Genomic DNA, 18,677 nt, shown 5'->3' with positions numbered 1-18,677 from the left:
CCAGCAGCCCTCACCACAAACCCCTGCCGAAGCAGATGTCAGCCTCCAAGGCCCGGGATTCAGGGAGAAACCGCAGGGGCCCAGGACAGGAGCCAGCTCCTGGCTGGGCTGCAGGCAAGGGTGTGTGCAGCTAGCACACAGGCTGGGCTGTGCGTGGTGTCAGAGCCTCTCCCTCCCTGTGCGCCCCTTCTGAGTGCCTGCCTCATCTGAAGATCTGACGCAGCAGCAGAGTGTGAAGGAAGATCATACAAACCATTGGAGAATGTGCTAGCCTCATTAACCTCATTAAAGAGCTTGCAAGCCAGAGCCTCACTATCTAAATTCCTCTGATGAAGGCAAATTCAAAAACTGCACACCACAGTTGCTAATGCTGCAGTCACATCCAGTGCTGTTGCGTGTATGAACCTGAGGCCTGTAAGCCTCTTCCCTTTATAGGACTGGGGCTCCAGCTGCCAATAAAAAGTTTTCATTTAAGTGAAAATCAAAAAAAGCCACATTCTTTTAAAAGTAAAAAAACCACTTCAGGTTTGTGACATAAGAAAAATATATTTAAATTCTGAAAATATTCCTGTTTTTTTTCTTTTTCCCTAGCTTTTCAATTCTACTTTTTCTTCCATTCCAGAGCAGCACTGGGATCAGTTATTTGTCCATCCATAATGTTTCTTCTTCTCAGGAAAATGAGTTCAGGATTATTTTTTCTGACCCCATAGCACCTGCAGGAGTCATGATTTCAAATTGAGAACCTGTAAAAGTGTGATTACTCTCTGGAAACCCAGATATTTTTACAGTACCAAACACTGTGATATTTAAACATGAGTCCTTAAGATCCGTTAGGAACATCTTCAGAAGGTATCAAGCCACATGGACCCGTATGCAAGTTTTGTTGGTCTTTGCTGTCTGGACATTCCTGGAAAGTGAATGGGGTGTGAAGAGAGAATGTCTGCGGCAGAGCAGCTGCTCACCGCAGCTCGGTTGCTCTAGCTATCACCATGCTGCACACTGCTGGAACGTCGCCAGTCCAAATCACCGTGTCCTAATTTCAGGGAAAGCTTCACTTAAAGTGGTTGAACTGAGATTGTTAAGGTTCTGCCAAGCCAAGGACAGTAACAACCACTAGCATCCAGAATATGATACCCGCAGCTTGTTTTCAAAATTCTCACCATTTGAAAACTCAGCAGCGTTCCTGCAGAAGGAGGAGTGATATTTACGTATGCTATTTTTCAGATGTGCCTTCCCACATCTTTAATTTGTTATCTGTGATGGATATCTAAGGGAGAATCCATTTTAATTTGACTGGCAGCAAAAGAGCTCGGGATATTCTTTCAGTATGGTAGCGGTAGGCTGTGTTAGCAACTACAGCGACCTTCTCCCTACAGGTCTCCAGGAGGCTGGGAAGTGCTGTAAATACCAAAATGGTCAGCAGTCAATCGGAACGCAGGGAGCTCGGGCCTGAGCCGCCCGCTGGGCCCGGCTTGGCCGTTGCCATGGGAACGCCGCCGGCGCGCGGGCGGGCAGCGGGCGGCCCCTCTCGCGAGAGCGGCGGCGGGCGGAGCGCGGCGGGGCGGGCGCGAGGTGAGCTCATCCCGGGCTGCGCGGGCGGGGAGCGCCGCGCTCAGCCCAGCCCAGCCAGCGGAGCCGAGCCGCCGGCAGCCGCCGCAGCAACTTTGTTGGGTGAGTTGCGAGCGGGAGCGTCGAGCCGGGGCGAGCTGCACGCCGCGCCCCCTCCTTCCTGCCGCGGGGAGCCGCCGTGCCGTTGGCCGAAGGGCTGTGCGGGTGGGTGTGCGGGGGAAGGGTAGCGGCCCCCAGCCCCGGGGCTGCGCGGCCGCCTGCCCGACGGGGGTTAACGGGGCCGAGGGCAGCGGGCTCCGAGTGAAAGTGGCCTTGTGAGCTGCCCCCCGCCGCAGCGCCCAGAGCCGGGCGGGGGTGCCTGCCCTGAGCGCCCCCGGGGCGGTGGGAGCCTGCCGTGCCGGCGGCTCCGGAGCGGGCCGGGCGCGGGTCCGCCTGCAGCGAGCCGTGCCGGGTGCTAGGTTCCGGATTTGTGTTTTTTTCCTGCGCAGGAAAGGCAGCCCCGAGCGGGAGCGGCGGTGGCCCGGCTGCGCTCCGAGGCGGCGGCTCCGCGCTGCCCGTCCGTGCGGAGGCGGCCGCGCCGAGGGCGCCCTGCGGCGGGGGACGCGCTCCCCGCGGCCCGCAGCGGCACACGCTGCTCGCCCCCGCGGCTCGCTGGATAACTTGTCTCTTGCTCGCCCCCGTAAGTTGCACTTGAACCTCTTTTATTTATTTATTTATTTATTTCCTTCTTTACTTTTTATAGCCAGCGAGGGTGTAGTGGGACCGGTTTTGTTCCGAGCCGGTGCTGAGACCGCGGTAATGATAACAATTAGGTGATTTGGGGGCAGTGCCGGTGGGGATGTTCTGAATGCTCCGCTCGAGGAGGCGGGGTGGAGGAACAAATGTTTGCGGATGGTTGATTTCTTCACTGGGAGCCTGGAAAAGTGGGAAAGCAGGGAATGCCTTAAATCGAATCTTAAGGGGAAGGAGGAGGTGGAGAAGCAAGGAAGGGTAGATGAGAAGGCGAATGATTATCTTCCTAAGCCGAGTTGGTTTGCTCTTTCCCTTTTATATTGCGTGAAGTCCTGATGTTAATGTTCTCATGCTGTATGTAAAAATAACTGTATTGTCTGTACCGGATAGCTGTGATGCAGCTTCAGCTCATGTAATGAGGAATGTACTCATTCATGTCTGGTACAGCAGCGACACAAAATGGGAATTGCTCAACTTAATGAAGATCTCCTTGTATAACCTTGGCCACAACATCTGTATGTTTTAGTTTGAGGAGGCACGTTTTAACCCATAGAATAAAATAGAGGCATTTTTTTTGATAATACGGCTTACCAAATCGTGTTTTTAAATTTTTACCTGCAAAATCGCTTTAAAAAATTTGAGTGATGCTGCTTTAATGAACCCGTTACTGCATGCTGAATGAAGTGCATCTGTGAGCCGGAGCCCTAGTTGATAATACAATGCAAATTTGTCTTCAGAGTTAAGGTGTCGGATTTCATTAGGTTCCAGATCTGTATGGATAAAGCAGGATTGGTATTTTCTTTAGAAAGCAGCCCTTTCGTGATGGGATTTTGATTGTTTTTATTTCTTTTTCTAACCATGGGAATTATTGTTTCCTTTAAAATAAGGCATATACCAGTTTTGTAAAAAGGAAAAGAGTTTTTGCTGCAAGTACTAATTGGGTAACAAGTATCTGTGTTCTCTCAGGCGGAGAGTTTGGTTGTTATTTATTTGGAATGTATTGCTGGGCTAGACTCCATTCCCCTTCAGCTGAAGTGGAGGGAGAGACATGTGAAAATATTAAGGTAGAAGTTTGTGGCAATTGTAATCACAGAGATCTCTGAAGTTGTGTTTCAATGTCAAGGCTTTTATGCCTTAGGCCATCAGATGCCATACCAGTTACTAATGTAGAAACAGTGTGGGAACTTCACAATAATTTTTTCTTGGTTTCAAAAAAACAACCCCATAGGTTCTATTTAGGTAAAGCTAAAAAGAAAAATTTCTTGATTGTTTGTGTGTATACTGTGTCTCATTTTGGTGATAGGAAGTTAGGGATAGAAGATTTTTTTCACCATTTTAAGTGTTTATTTATGGCCAGTTGATTAAAGGATGTGCACTTAGTTGCTCAACATTGCATTAAGAAGGTTTTACTGATGCTAATAAAGTGCTTAGTTTCATCATTGCTATTTGGGATAGGCATACTTAGCTCTCAGTTGTGGTTCATAAAACCTCATAGATCATGAAGTCAGAAGCAAAATGGGATGTCAGCTCTGGCTATTGTAGGGCTGCAAAAATTTGCTTGATGAAAAAGGCTAGCAGGTGTAGAAGCAAGCACTGACACAGACCTGTGAAAGGGTGGAGCTGCAGCCAGGAATGAAGACTTAATATGAGGACATGCAATTAATTATCTATTTTTTCTATAATAAAAGGTATTATTGTAATTTCAGTCATGCATCATTGGTTCTAGGCTGGAAGAGCTTTTTTTCCCTGCTCTCATGTTTTATCTGAAATGTTATTTCAAGGTTTGGGATTAAGTTTTGGATTGTTGTTTTAAAAACCATGTCCAAATGTGGCCTCTCACCCTCCTGCAGCTTTTCAAGGAGTGCTTTTTTTTCCATCATTCTTATAAGCATTCTGCTGGCACTGTGGGAGCATTTTGGTCTTGTGTAGCTCTTATTGTCTTCTCAGTTTTGTAAATCTGTCTCAAATATATCCTTTAAAATGTCCATTTCAGCACTATTAGTTTTGCTACTATGGAGGCATTTTTTATTTGTAAGATAGGAGAACAAAACTTAACGTAGAATAGTCCAACTGGTTATTTTGAACTTTAGTAAGGTCATGAGGATAATTTTAGAAATATGTTGGGAAAATGTGAGGTAGGCTAGTAAGAGAATAGGTTGAGGCCCAGTTGAATTTCTTTTCTATTCCTCTGTTTTGTCCTATAGCATGTCTATTGTAGAGGAAAAAAAAAGGGAACAGTTTTCTCCATATCAGTAGTTTAATCCCTTCAGCAAGGGGGTTGCTGCAAGCTATTGAGTTCTTATTGCTACTGGTTAGAAATCTGGGATGCCCTACTGGGGTAAAGAAGCAGAGCTTCTGCCTTCATCAAAATTTCAGTCACACAAGTTAGTTTCCCTAATGCTGATGTGTTCAGAGGTTGAAATTTATTCTCGTTGACCCTAAGTGTTGGTTGTTTTGCAAACAGTTTTGATCTATTGTTTCGTTGGCTTTCTTGCCTTCAGGCAGATTCCTTTTATTTCTCCGGAACTCTTTAATTTAGATATTTTAAAAGTCAATAAGAGATCATTTAATCTTAATTTTTAAATATCTTTGCTCTGTTTACTTCTTTATCTGTAATTTAGATTTTTGTTTTATTCATTTATTCTGAGAGCCATTTGTTTAACTTGTTAACAAGTTGTGACAGGAATACAACAATAGTAAGTGCAGTTATTTTTTATCAGTGTAAATACATAATTTTAAGAACTGCTAGGTGAGGGTTTTGTTGATTTGGCATGTAAAATCAATCATATGCTCAGTATCTTTCTGTGAGTGAAAAAAGTTACATTGTTCTGTATTTTATGTTTCCAGGGAGATTTGACTTCAGTGACTTGATTTCAATTATATCTCCCCTAAATGGCAGTTTTTAAGTAATCTTAAGCTTTATATTTCACAAGACTTCAGTATAGTATTTGAATGAGGACTCTCAAGCTGGAGGTTTATAAAGTGGGATTTGATGGCTCTATGAGACTTGAGGTTTTCTCTAATGAAAGGCAGTCAGTGCTTTTTCGGGGTGCAGCCTTACCAGCAATGATGAACCTATGGCTTGATTGTAAACCTACAGATTATAGTCATTGGTGAGGCTGAATGACAGTAATTTTTTATTTTAAATTCTTATGCAGCTGGCAGCACAAGACTAACACAGTCTGTAGCAGTTTTGGTGTTAGCTTTGATAGTAGTTTTGCACTGTGAACTTGGGGAAACCCGTTGGGAGTTGTAGAGTCTATAACTGTTTTTGAATATGAATCAGCAGATAAAATAGTTTTAGATGTCTGGTTTTTGCATATGTAAAGCTAAATTATGTCATTGTCTTAGTCTCTTTAGTATTGGATTCTGTGGCTCAGTTTACTGAGCGAGTTATTTGATTTAGAGTCAGCCGCAAGTCTTTTATGTTAAGTGAGGCTAAGCATTTACGTCTTTGTGTTCTTTATGGAAGCATGTTTTAAAGAGCACTACTTTTGAATGCAGGGACAGAACACTTTTCATAATCTTAGTAGCTGTTGAATTGTATGATTGCTAACCAAGTATTTGTCATGGTTCTTTCAAGGGTCTGACTCTGTGAGTGGAGTGGAGTCCTGCAAAGCTGTGTGTTCACGCTCCTTCAGCTTGTGCTGGATGCTGCAGTGCAGTAGTCATAGTTCTTGTTCCCTTCATCGTGGATGGCTGTCTCTTTCCAAGAGAAATCAAGTTCATCAAAATGCATGGCTGTGTAGAAAACTTTTCTGAAAGTGTATCATAGAGAAGGAGGAGTTGTTACTGGCACTAGTGGTTCATACATAGGCCTGAGAGGCACTTCGAATTTTTTGTTGATGTTTTAATAGTCTTTTACTTTTGGTCTTAGGGTCTGTAGAATGGGAAGAATGCTTTCTTCAGGTGGATTGGAGAGATTAGTGGAATGATTTTTGAAGACCAAGTTTTATTTTATAAGTTTTCAAAACTTAGAGAAGCTACTGGTATGTATCATATAGTTGGTTTGTTCTTTATTAATCCATATTGTTTACTTACCGTGCTCAAATAGCTTTTGGAGGTGTTTAAATTTTGTGTTATTTACCTTTTGAGGTCACAGGATTTGTACCTCAAAATACTCACATAAACCTCAGAGAGACTGATTGTTATTTTATTACTGCAGCTGTGAGATGTTAACTTTGAACTTGTGCTTTAACACAGACTTTTAATTTAGTGAAGCTTCTTCAGTTAACCCTAAAACAATCCTGTTTTTCCTATAACTTGTAATGTTATAGTTGATTAAATATTCAACTAACCAAAATCATCGGGGAACAAGTTCTTCTTCCAGGCTGCTCAGAGGTATGGGTCAGAAGTTGAGCATAACTTGGACAAAAGTTGCCTGTTGGATCTGCCTGTGAGAGTTATGTTTAATTTGCTTGGCTGGATTATTTTATGGATTTTAATATTTACTTTTCTGGGTGGGGGAAATTGGCAAGCATCTTCCTTTGCTGTGTAGGCTGCCTTGCTGCCTTCTCTGTGCAGTGGAGGGTGAGGTTCCAGGAGGTGCCAAGGGCTGCTTTTGTAGCATGGCTCTGTTCTCAGAGTTTCTCCAGTCATGATGCATTTTACAGCACCATAAGCTAAGTCAATTGTCTTTTGACTTTTGAATAAATAATAACAGGCTTATTGTATGCTGATGTGATGTGAAATAGGATTAATACAGACTTTTTTTAAGAGTGGCAGATAGTATCTGTAAAACAATTGCTGTGGTGGCAGAACTTTCTGTATGCCAGCTCACATCAGCAGCTTTGGTACATATCTTGGGTTTTCTTGTTGGCGGTTCTAAAGACAGCTCTCTTTGAAAACTTTCAGACACTTTTAATGCATGCATTTTTATATTTGACCAAAGGTTGCTGTTGTGGTTTAACCCCAGCCAGCAACTAAGCATCACAGCTTAGCCCCAAGAACATTTTAAAGTTGTTCTTGGAACTTTTTCAAATGATTGCAATTTTATTTTTGTATTGTTTTTATGATTAAATACTGGATTCACACTGTCTCTGGAAGTATTTGGCAGATCTATGTTGATTGGTGTTTATGGGAGAGATTATTTCCTGTTTTAAAAGTTTTTTTTCCTTTTTGTGTAAAAATGTAGTTTCATTTGATTTAAAAATTGCTGTTTTATATGCATGGTTTTGTCACTTGGTCTTACTAGAGCAAATAATTTGGCACAGTAGACATGGCTCTCTGGCTGAAGGTGGGGGCATTAAGTCTTGTGGATGAAAACTTTTTGCATTTGAGCAATTTTACTTCAGACTGAATTTAGTTTGATCTCCTGGATTGGATGTTCCCTACAGAGATGTGGTTTGTTGGCTTGGACCTCTGTGACCATTAAGGGTTGGGTCACATTTGGTGAACTTCTGGGCAGGGATTTTTAGCTCAGTTTCCTCTAGGGGAATTCTGGTTTATGGACACCAGAAAACATATAGAAATTAAAATAACTAATTCTGAGGGTGAGAGCATTTAACAGACCACCCCAGAGTTTGGTGAATGTCCATCATTTGAGATGTAAAGCTTGACAGGACAAAGCCATGAGGCCCAGGAAGCAATGTGGCAGCCAGCCCTGCTCCAGTGGAGGTTGGGCCCGGGTTAAACCTCTGTGGGCTCTGCTGACTGCTAGCTGGTGATAGCTAGAGAGCTCCTCAAAGGGCACTGCTGTTGGAAGTGCTATTGTAGGTACAGCTTAAACAACTTCAAGAAAAGAAAAACCATCCTTATAGCAAGCTTTTTTTATTACTCATGTGAAGCACTTTTCCTTTGGTGTCTAGCCCAATTAGTGTCTCTTGCAGCGGTAGCAGCAGCACTGCTGGCAGCTCTCAGGTTGCAAACCTGCGACAGGAAGCCCCCTTTCCTTTATCTCCAGGCACACAAGGGGGGCAGTGGGTTTTGTGTGTACTTAGTTATTTTTCCTCAAGAGACTCATGTAAGCAGTAACATACACATCTTGAACGTTTGCCTTTTGGCAGTGCCACAGCACGAATTTGCTCTTGCTGAAGAAACTGGCAAAGATCAGACTTTAGTTTTTTCTTTCTTGCATTTCTGAAGTGTAACATAACTTTGTCTGCATGTTTAAAAATTAAAGAAGACAATGGGTGATGAAACTCAGACTGCAGGCTTAAACATGTTAGTGCTATATAAAAGTTATTACAGTTCTTATCTCTGAACTGTTCAAAGATCTCTTTTTGTTTTTGTGGACATGGCTTCTCTCCTAATTTTCTGAATTGCCAATCTATTTTTTTTTTTTTAGCTTATAAAAGCTAAAATGTCAGATACTCTTTTTGGAATGTTTTTGCACATGTCAAATAGAAGACAATACTAGACTTCAACAAATAAATCCTGGAGAGCCTTCCCTCCTTCTGCTGGATGCAGTTGAAATTTCTAGGAGTATTCTTCTCAAATTGTAAGGGCTGAAATAGGATTTTATGCTTTCAGTCCATGCTGAAGAACTGCATAATTGTGCAGAAGAAAGATATGGCATTTTCATGCCTTGGAAATAAATATATTTTCATGAATGACATGATACTGGCACTGATAATCTGCTTCCCATATGTATTTAACCGCTTGTTGTATGAATCAGAATAAAATAGTTCAATAGACTGCACTGTATTGATCATGCAGCAGCTGGAAGAAAGAGCGAACCATGATGCTTTCCCACAGCTTTTGCTGAAGAAAATATTTAGAAGTAAGGAGAAAAGGAGATACTTCTGTAAAAGCTGTTAACATAGTTTATCCTTTCCTTGGATGTTTTTTTTTCCTTGACTCTCTCCCTTCTTTTGCAGTCTTTGAAGAAGGAACTATTGACAGAATGTCTGTTCTGGTTTTGTTTAACCTTCCCCCCTCCCTGATTTCTGCATTGTCTTGTAGTGTAGTCATTGACTCGTACTCAGCCTAGCTCTGGGAATTCCCAAATCTAGTACTGTTTATTGCATTGCCATACAGAGGTGGTAGGAGAATCTTTGCTAGGATGCCTCTGTTAATATAAACAAAAGGAAAATGCTAGTGTAATCTTAAAACATGCCATCCGTTTCAGATTGAAAAGGCTTTTTTAAAAATTCAGATCTGTGAGTTTTTAGTGCTTACCTGTACAGTGACATGAGTGTTGGTGGTGGTCTGGAGACCTACCTGCCAGAGACACTTCCACTCTGCTATTTGAGCTGTGATGCACTGTGGAATAATTTGAGAGCCTGAAGTTAAGTCTTGCCTTATTATACAGTTACCACCCAATCTAGGTAAAGCCAGAAGATCTGCAGAACCTCACAGGGCTTTTTATCATGTGCTAAAATGAAATAATCAGAACTTTTTAGCAATCCTGTACTATTGTACTTTTATTTTCAGCTGGAACTTTTTTTTAAGTTAGTTAATATGCTAGATAACATTTGAGAACAGGGACAGATTATTGTCTCCAAACAGCAGTTTTGGGATTGGTTGTGAACATGAAATAGTGTACTCTGTGTTCTAGACTTAATCACTTGTATATGCAGTGTTGATGCTGTAAAGACTTTCAAATTTGTTGGTAATTTAAAGCGCAGCTCCTATAAAACAAAGGTGTGAAAATAAGCAGTTATTAAATGTTGCAAAAGGTGCTAATCATTATTTTAGCAGAATTTACTAATTATCTCCTGATTGTTGACGTCATTAAATATATTTTTTTTTAGTATATGAATTGATACTTCACTGAATTGAGGTTTTCCATTCTTGCATTGTTGATGTACCTTTTTTTTTGTGTGTGTTAAGTGTAATGACTTGCCTCAGACTGCCAACAACTTTATGCCTGCCAAGGGCAAGAGGGCATGTATTGTGAATGTATTTTTTTAACTGAGACATAGAATGCATCAGTTCTGAAAATAAGAGGGGGGGAAGCAGTTATTTTAATTCATTTAATTGCAGTTGTGTGAAGCTGGCTAAATTAAAAATAATTATAGGCAAGGTAAACATTGCCTCTTGTAGAAGCATGGATTGGCCAGAGATAAAAAATGTCTGAAGTGCTGGATAAGGGAAGAGAGCTTAACTCCTCCTTATTTTTTGTAAACCTGCACTTTGCTTGAAAAAACCCACAAAGCAATTAATACTAGTGATCAAATATTCCCAAGTAAGGTCAAGCTGTCTTTATGTTCTTGAAGCATAGCCTCAAGTGACGTAGGACTAAACAGACCTCACAAACTGATACAAGTACTAAAATTAAGGGGTAGTTGAAGGAATTCTTAGATAAAATGCTCATGTAATCTTTCAGTTACAAGTAATAGGAAAAAGTAATTAGAATTAACAAGAGTCAAACTTGAAGTAATTGTAAAATGTAGAGCTAGTGGACAGATGTAAAATCAATTAATGCTTTGATAATTTACTTATTTGGAACATATTGGAAGGTAGTGTTGTGAACATCAGGGATACTGTAGAGGATAAAAGCAATCTCAAAGCATCCAGAGTTAGCATGGCTAATGCTTTTTGGTAGAGAACAGTACTGATGAAAGCATTTTTTTGATGTGTGTTTAAATGTTGTAGCTAAAACTGTATGAGCAAGTGAATCATGTTATCTGTTTCTGCCTCTCTCTTCTTCTCTCCTTTTCGTGTTACAAATTATAAAAGAAGGGTCCAGAGATGTCTCATTTTCTAGCTTCAAAAGTGAGAGAAGAGTTGACAATATGTTTGAAGGGAGGTGGAAGAAGAATTGGGACAACTCGATAGAAATGAAGCTTAATGCTTAAAATTCTGACTAGTTTCTTAAGTTTGGATCCTGCTTTCCTCCAGAATGCTTAGTTTATTTTTCCAGGTGTTGTCAGAAAACAGAACTAAATTAATGCTTTTTTGAAACATCACTACAAATTAGAACTTTATTCCTTGAAACAGAGAAGTTACATGAGCATTGTAAAAACATTGTATTGGCTTGTGTGTTTTTTCATATTCACATTTTTACATGGGGGAAAGAAGAGGACTTGTAAAACAGTGCTGTCTATTTCACTGGCATTTTACAGGTTTCAATAAAAACTGCAGCAGTATGTGGGTGTTATGTGCTTGCAAGTAAAGTAATTTATTGTTAGTGTTTAATAGTACTTTTGAAAATGAAGTAATGGTATATGTAGTATAATACAAAATATCCCTAAGTAGTGGTTGGTTTCAGCATTACAGTATTTTCCTGTTCCTGGTGAAGGAGGTACAAAAACCTCTTTGTGTTAGATGTTCAAAGCTCTTTTGCCAGGTAGAAAAATTCTTTCTGAAGGTGGTTGTATCTTTTTGTTTTGAATCCAGTGTTAGTGCTGAGTGACTGTTCTGTTGATTTAAAAATATTAATAGCAGTAGATATCTTGTTTGCTGTAACCTCTCTTTGTTATCACGTTAGTACTTAGCTGAGATGCCAAAAGTTCTTGAAATAAATTGCAGCTTCAAGCAGGTTAGGTGCTCAAATACTGGCACCCTGGGTTGCAAGTCAGTGTGTTTTATTATCCCTATGCTCAAAATTTTGAACCTGAAAGACTCAGGATACTATTGAAGTGCCACCGCTGTTCAGTTTATAATGATGTTAATTAGTGCTGAATGTCATTAAGATGAGCATATGCAGTGTTAATGAAACTACTTCTGAAATTAAACTGTTGTCATTATCTCACAGAATGGCTGTACCAAAAAGTTGTTTGGCTCTGCCTCACAAGGAAGATAATTGAGAAGGGCTTACAGCATGGAGCTGTCCCTTGGGAATGGATCATCTGGTCTTAGTTTCCTCTTCTGAGACACTGGACAGTCAGAGACTTGGCTGCAAAGGGAAGGACTGGTTTAATAGCAATATACAGCTCTGAGCACACGCTCTTCTCAGGGCCTTTGCTTGTCTTGTGAACACAAATGACTTGTCCAGTCTCATGATTACATATAAGGAACAAGCTGTTGCTTCTGGTAAAGGTTAATGTCATCTGATCTGCTCCTTTTTTGCATCTAGGAAAGAAGGGATTTTTGTAGGAAAGGTTTTGTAAATGGTTTCTACTAGACACAGAAACAATTACTTCTGGAATGAAGCTGGTTCCTTTATATCTCACTTCTCCGTCTCACTTAGTTTTAGACTATTCTACCTGTCTTGATTTAAAATAAAGGGGAAATGAATCAAGCAGAATAATTACAATATTGACAATAGGGAGGTATTATGCACTTGTGTCTGTACTTTCATTGACTGGAAAAGGCCGAAGCCCTAATTGGACATCTTAGATCTTGGGCAAAATACAGAATCATCTAGGTAACTAATGTGGTGCAGCATTAGTTGCATGATAGTGGTGCTGCTCTGCATTGCGTGCACTCTATTTATAATGAGAGGTACTAATGAGATTGTATTTTGATGTGACATTACTGTAATGTCAGTGCCTTGTGTTCCTTCATTAGTTTATCTCATTGACTTTGTGAAGTAAGGAAATGAAGGTGCCCTTGAGCAAGGTGTCCTAACACATACATGAGAAATATCTAGTAATGTTCAGAGCAGAAGCTGCCTTGGGCTTTAGATTTCATCCTACTACGGACAAATTTATTTATTACTAGCTGTAAAGCTGTGCTGGAGATTCTTGAGCCAGCTCAGAGGAAGGCAGGGACTACATCTGTACTTGTCTGCTTTTTGCTTCCAAGAGTGGCTCTGCTCAGCTCAAACTCTTGCTGTTTGCTGGGAACAGTCCCTGGCCTCACGAGATTTCGTGTACATCATGGCCCCTTAGTAAGCTTGAACAGAACCATGGGAGTTATGGATTAAAGCTTAGACCTGTGCCCTGGACTTATTTTATTTATTGTTATAGCTTTAGCTCTTGGTGCCTACATGGCACCATGTAATGCTGTGCTGGATTTGTAGGTGCACGTGTGTAGCATTTAATGGCAGGAGCGTAGCATTGCATGTGGCTAGCAGCCTTTCCTCTTCAGGCTCAGGGACAGTGTTGGGCTGATGTGGCTGTCGCCTTTCTGGTTCTGCCATTAGTCCAGCAGTTTTAGGTCAAAAGTCAGAAGAGCAGTGCTACCAGCACAGTACCTGGCATGCTGCAAATTAAAGTAATACTGAAATAGACTGCCTTGAATTTTAATTGCTAGATTTCCCTGTTTTAGTGAGCTCTTGTGCATCTTGACTTGTAGCAATAGAGAAGGTCCATAAAACAGCAAAAGGAATCAAACAGAATGCATAGAAAATGCTTAGAAATCGTCAAATCTAAGGCCATTAAAATGTATTTTAAAGTATTCCTTTAAATCTGAATTAATATCTGGTGTAGGCTCTCATGATATCTCCAGAAAAAATTGTGTTCAGAAGTTATCTGTGAGGTACTGCCTGGCTGTACTTCAGGGAGTGTCTTTGTTGACACTGCACCCTGTGAGAGGCAGCCAACATGCCTCACATTGTCACTGGCAGGTTTTCTATTTGAGCTTTTCTCTAGTTCTAGCAAATGCATGGATAGTGTTCTTCAGCTCAGCACTAGCTTGGGTAGCTGTGCTGCATGGCAGTCACTGCTGTGATTGCAGTGGCTGTGTTCTGCATTTCCTGTAACAGCTTTGAGGCAAGGTTGCTCTCAAAGTTTTTGGTTTGCTGTGGAAACCCTTTGGAATGGTTATGCTGTTTGTGTTCCTTCCAGTTTGCTTTCTTCCTTAACACTTCTTTCTTCTCCCCAACTTCCTAAATATTTTGTATTTGCTGGGGTTTGGTTTAGCCCTTTATGAGGTCTTAAAATGTCCAATAGGTTTTGTAAAGGCTAATGAGTGAGTGAGACCGAGTCTCAGCAGTGCTAAGAGGTGTAGCACACTCAAGGATGTTCTAAGCTGCCAGAGAAGCTGTGATGAATGCAATTTCATGGGAAGAACTTCAGCTGAAGTGTATGTGGTTTTATATATCAAATCTGAGAGAGATTTGAAGGTACCAAGACCTTGTTAGTTCATGTAATTGCTTGTCCAGTCTTCCTTCCGGAAAAAGTGCAGAAGATAAATGTAGTGGGAGTCTGTAGTGGTGTCTGTGTTTAGGTTGCTCAATAGTTTTAGCTGTAGCTAAATGTCTTACAAGATCTCTTTCTTTCTTTCCTTCCAGTATGGCTAGTGCTACTCTTGTGTGAGCAGCTTTTGTCTATTTTTGGCAAAGGAAATCACTTTGTATCAGGAAAATGTCTTTTTTGCCTTGGAGTATTTTGAAATACCACGCCCCTCTATTCCTGCCCCCCCCCCCCCCCCCCCATAGTGTAACTCTTGAACTTTGAAATACTGGTTACCAAAAGCTTTTTCATAATACCTTTCCTCAAGAAGAATCTCTTAATGTGCTACAGAGATGAGTGCTTTAAGGCTCAACCTGCAAAATTCTGTGAATGTCAGAGGAGGATGAACACAAATGGGATCCTGTCCTCCCAATTCACTCTTAGCAGACCCTTCTGACTGCCTGTGCTTACTGGCAAGTGCCTTGCAAAGCTTAGTTGAAAAGAGGTGGTCTGATGAGTGTGAAAGATGGTTTTATTCTTGGTTTTGCTTGTCTGACCAAAACGTAAGCATTTTTTTCCTTCAATTTTTTTGGTTTTGTTTGAGAAATTAAGCAGTGTCATTTTGTACCTGGACAGAGAATGCAGAGGTTAAGTGTTTTGGGTCTCACTGGACAAGTGGTATGAGAAAGGAGTATCCCAAAAAGAGCATCCTGACTTATAAAGTTAGAATCTTATGTGGTTGTAATCCTTTTGATTGTTGGACAGTAAGCCTGCAGGTAAGGCAGAATTTGTAATGACTTATTTTTCATCTTGAGACTGACTAGAAGATAGTTGCAGTGTGAGATTTCTTGTGTTGTAGAGATGCAAAGCCAAGTGTTTATATCCATCTCAGAAGGGGAGATCTTTGAATAAGCTGCATATTGACTTTGGTTGTCTGCAACAGTGGCATTGTGGGGAGCAGTAACGGGGCCAGACTCCCCTTTCTGTCTCTGGGAACTCAGCACCTGCTGTAGGATGTGCAGTCTGGGCTCAGTGAGCTCTTGCTTCCATTCCATTGCTCCTGAGATTAGAGATCTTTGATCCCTCTTTCCTTCTGGAGTTGAGGAGAATACTTGTTCATGTGCACTGACTATTTGCATGGCCTAATACTAGATTATAGTTATTCACAGATATTCTAGGATAACTTTGTTTTGAGGCTGCTGTAATGGTTTTGCAGTTTTGGTGACAGTGTCTGTCAGCCTCACCCTTTTTCAGGCATTCAGTATTAATCAGCACTGGGTTGAAGAAGTGCTGCAACACAAAATAAATGCATTTAAGTTCCTTCTTAGTAAAAGGAGGAAAGAGCAATTGCACACAAAGTCATAAAAGTTCATGTGAAGAGTATGTAATAATATGTATCCAAACTTAAGGTTACTGAGTTAGAACACTGGTTCAGTGATGCTACAAGCAGGACTTTAGGACTCCCACTACTGGGTCAAAAGTACAGTAGTCATAGCTAAAGTATCAGTCTCTTAAATTATTATGTTGGCTTTAATAAAAACAGCAACACCAGGTAGCAGCATGGCTTATTTGCATTACATGTTGATTATTTAGACCACTAGGATACTGAATTAGATCTAATGTAATTCCCTACCACTGATACCAGTTTGGTATCGTGTTCTGCCACACCTGATAAAATTTGAGCATGTGCCTAAATCTCATTTGGACCAAATTTATCATGTTTGGTGATGTGATAGTGCAGAGATTTGCTGTAAATGCTTGTGAAGCCAGTATTTCATCTCCTGTAGCTTCCTGACAACTTTATCTCTACAAATATTTGAGAAAGTGCACTTTTCAACTTTTTTGGACCTAACAAATAACTGGTTTTATTCAGTGTTTGAGTGGTTATAGAAGGGTTGGTCTTTGCATACATTGTGCAACCACTGTTGTCTCAAGTTATGAATGGATGCTTTCAGACATGCTAAACTGATCCTCATTGTATTTATCTTTTTGTTCATCATCCATTCTTAGTTATGCCAAACCCAAAGCCTATTTCTAATTTTAAAAATAGAAATATAGAAAATAGAAATATTTGTTGTATTTTTAGAAATTTCTATTTCTAAAAATAGAAAAAATAATTTAGTCTTAGTTAGGCAGATTTTTGCTTGAATTCTCTTTAATCTTTTTGATAGGTATGAGGCTACAAAGCTTTTTATCTGGAGAATGCTAAAGAAAGGAAGGGGCTGTTAGAGGAAAAGATTGTAATGGGAATGTAAATGTTCTGTTTGTATCGGTCTTATTAGACATTGCTTGGAAATTGAATCTCCTTCTGAAGACATTTACATGTTCCAAGTTCTCAGTATTTGACCTGATTTTATTACGAGCTGCTATTTATGTTTCAAGACATGAATTGGGTTCTTTTAAAGTCTTTTGACCTTTCTTTTGCAAAAGAGGGAAATATAATCTCTCTTCTAGCCTTGTGGCTAAGTGTATTTTTTAAAAACTAAAACAAAATTATTGTAGGGTCTGGGGTGAAACTTCTACAGAATAGGATATGCTGAGGTTCATAAGCAGTGTCTTGGATGCTGTGGAATATCTCTGAATCTATGGTGTCCAGAAGTGCAAAGTGAAGACCTTCAGCTTCAGATAATGTTGGGAGGTTTTTGGCAAAATATTTGTTAAGGGCATGGCTTAAAGTGATTTATTTTTATTTTGAACAATTGGCAGGGTTTAAAATTTTCTTATTATTTTAGTAGAGATTCCATTTAAATGTTTCTATTTTTAAAAATTTTTTTCCCTTCCCAATAGTGGTGTTTATCAACAATGTTGAGGAAGGGGTATTTCTATTTATTTTCATGTATCATGTGCCACAGAAGTGTTTTCTTACACATTCTGCAATGGATGAGCCTTTCCTGACCCTGATTATTCAATTTCAGTAACTTACAGTGATAGTGACTTTAGCTTAGTCTTTGCTGTAAACTCCCTTTATGTAGGTGCAGAAAGCAAGATGATCCCTCAAGCCTTTTCCAAGTAACAAGTGAGGTAGCTCAGCCTGTCCTTGTTCCTTGTGCACTTCAGTCCCCAAATGGCTTGGTGGTCTCTGCTGAACTTTCTTTAGTCCATCTTTGTTGCACTGAGCAGGCCGAAACTAGGCATCTTAATTTAGGATCTCACTAGTGCTGAGTAAAAGTCAATGTCACTTCTAGGTTTAGACAGGGCACCATCAAGCACTTCAAGGCAGATTTTTTAAAATTCGGTCTTATCTAGAGCTTGAGATTGTCTATTTTTATTCCTAGATGCATGAGGAGTCTTAAATTGAATAATATTTTACTATGTTACTTTTGTTTTCAAATAGAGTTTTTTAACATTGTTTGAAGTAGACTTCCTAATTCATAGCTAGCTTGTTTCATGCAGCTGCAGATTAAATCAATGTATATCTCTGCTCTTTGAAGCTTTTTTCTGTCTAAATTGAACTGGCAGTAGTTGCACATAATTCTAGTTGTCCCCCTGATACATTTTGCCTTGTGTGGCATGTTATATTGCATTTCTTCAAGTTAGGCATCAAGCAAACTTGTGGTTGTCTAACTTTCAGTGAAAAAGTAGCTTTCTGCCTTCTTTATTTTTGTTATCAGCTTTCAGTTTATAAATTACTGTTTGTTTGATCTGCATGCAGGGATGCACTTTGCACCATATTTTAATGTGTCTAAGTCAATAATAGTCATACCAGAATAAATGCTTATGGGAGAAACATGAAAGTGGGTATTCTCAGTAACAGTGAGTAGGAAAATGAAGTAGTGGCAGGGAACAGAAAACAGACAATAAAGATATTTTAGTCCAATGCAAATCAGTCTTTTACATGGACCAGTGAAAAAAGATGTTTTGCCGTTGCTACTTGTATCTTTCATCATATTGCTTGTGATGTCTGACAAGCTGCATGATGATGCCAGAGCAGAAGCAAGGTGCCATAGAGCTCTCTTGGTGCAGAGTCCAGGTCATCCAGAAACTGGATTCTTGGTTTAGGTTCAGACCTCTCCTATGGTAATACTTTTAGTCATATAATGCTGAAGACCTAGCTAAAACTTGCTGGGACACGCACAATATTGTTTTCTGGTAGCTGCAGCTCTTGTGCCATGGGCTCTCAGCAGATAGGATCACTTGCTTCATTTATAAGAGAGCACATAGTGTTTCAAGAGATAAGGACAAATCAGTTTGCAGCTTGTGCTTGTCACAGCTGTCTTGCCTTGCACCTCATGGGAAAAGATTTATCAGGCATAATTATATCTAATTGAGACACTCTTGTTATCTTGCCAGTGTTACTTTTTTTCTGTTAATTTGCTCAGTGGACACAGACAAGATAAAAATATAAACAGTGCCTATTTGAATTGCTTTCTGCTTCTTGGATTATTTAAATGTTTCATTTAATCCGCCATGAAATTATGCAGGTTGTCACATGGA

The 18,677-nt window shown here is 40.2% G+C and overlaps 1 protein-coding gene across 2 annotated transcripts in view; it reads left to right on the top strand.

The window, feature by feature from the left end:
- The first annotated feature begins 2,204 nt into the window (after positions 1–2,204).
- SIPA1L1 (signal induced proliferation associated 1 like 1) overlaps positions 2,205–18,677 on the top strand; it is a 198,778-nt gene continuing 182,305 nt past the window's right edge. For both annotated transcript variants that reach the window (XM_085581888.1, XM_021543124.4), the window contains exon 1: positions 2,205–2,248. The gene's annotated coding sequence lies outside the window, so the exon portion shown is untranslated. The remainder of the gene's footprint in view (positions 2,249–18,677) is intronic.

Source organism: Lonchura striata, chromosome 5 (assembly GCF_050655825.1).
Source record: "Lonchura striata isolate lonStrDom1 chromosome 5, ASM5065582v1, whole genome shotgun sequence".
Taxonomy (NCBI): domain Eukaryota; kingdom Metazoa; phylum Chordata; class Aves; order Passeriformes; family Estrildidae; genus Lonchura; species Lonchura striata.
Note: the sequence above shows the minus strand (reverse complement) of the source record. Positions and strands in the feature narration are given on the sequence as shown.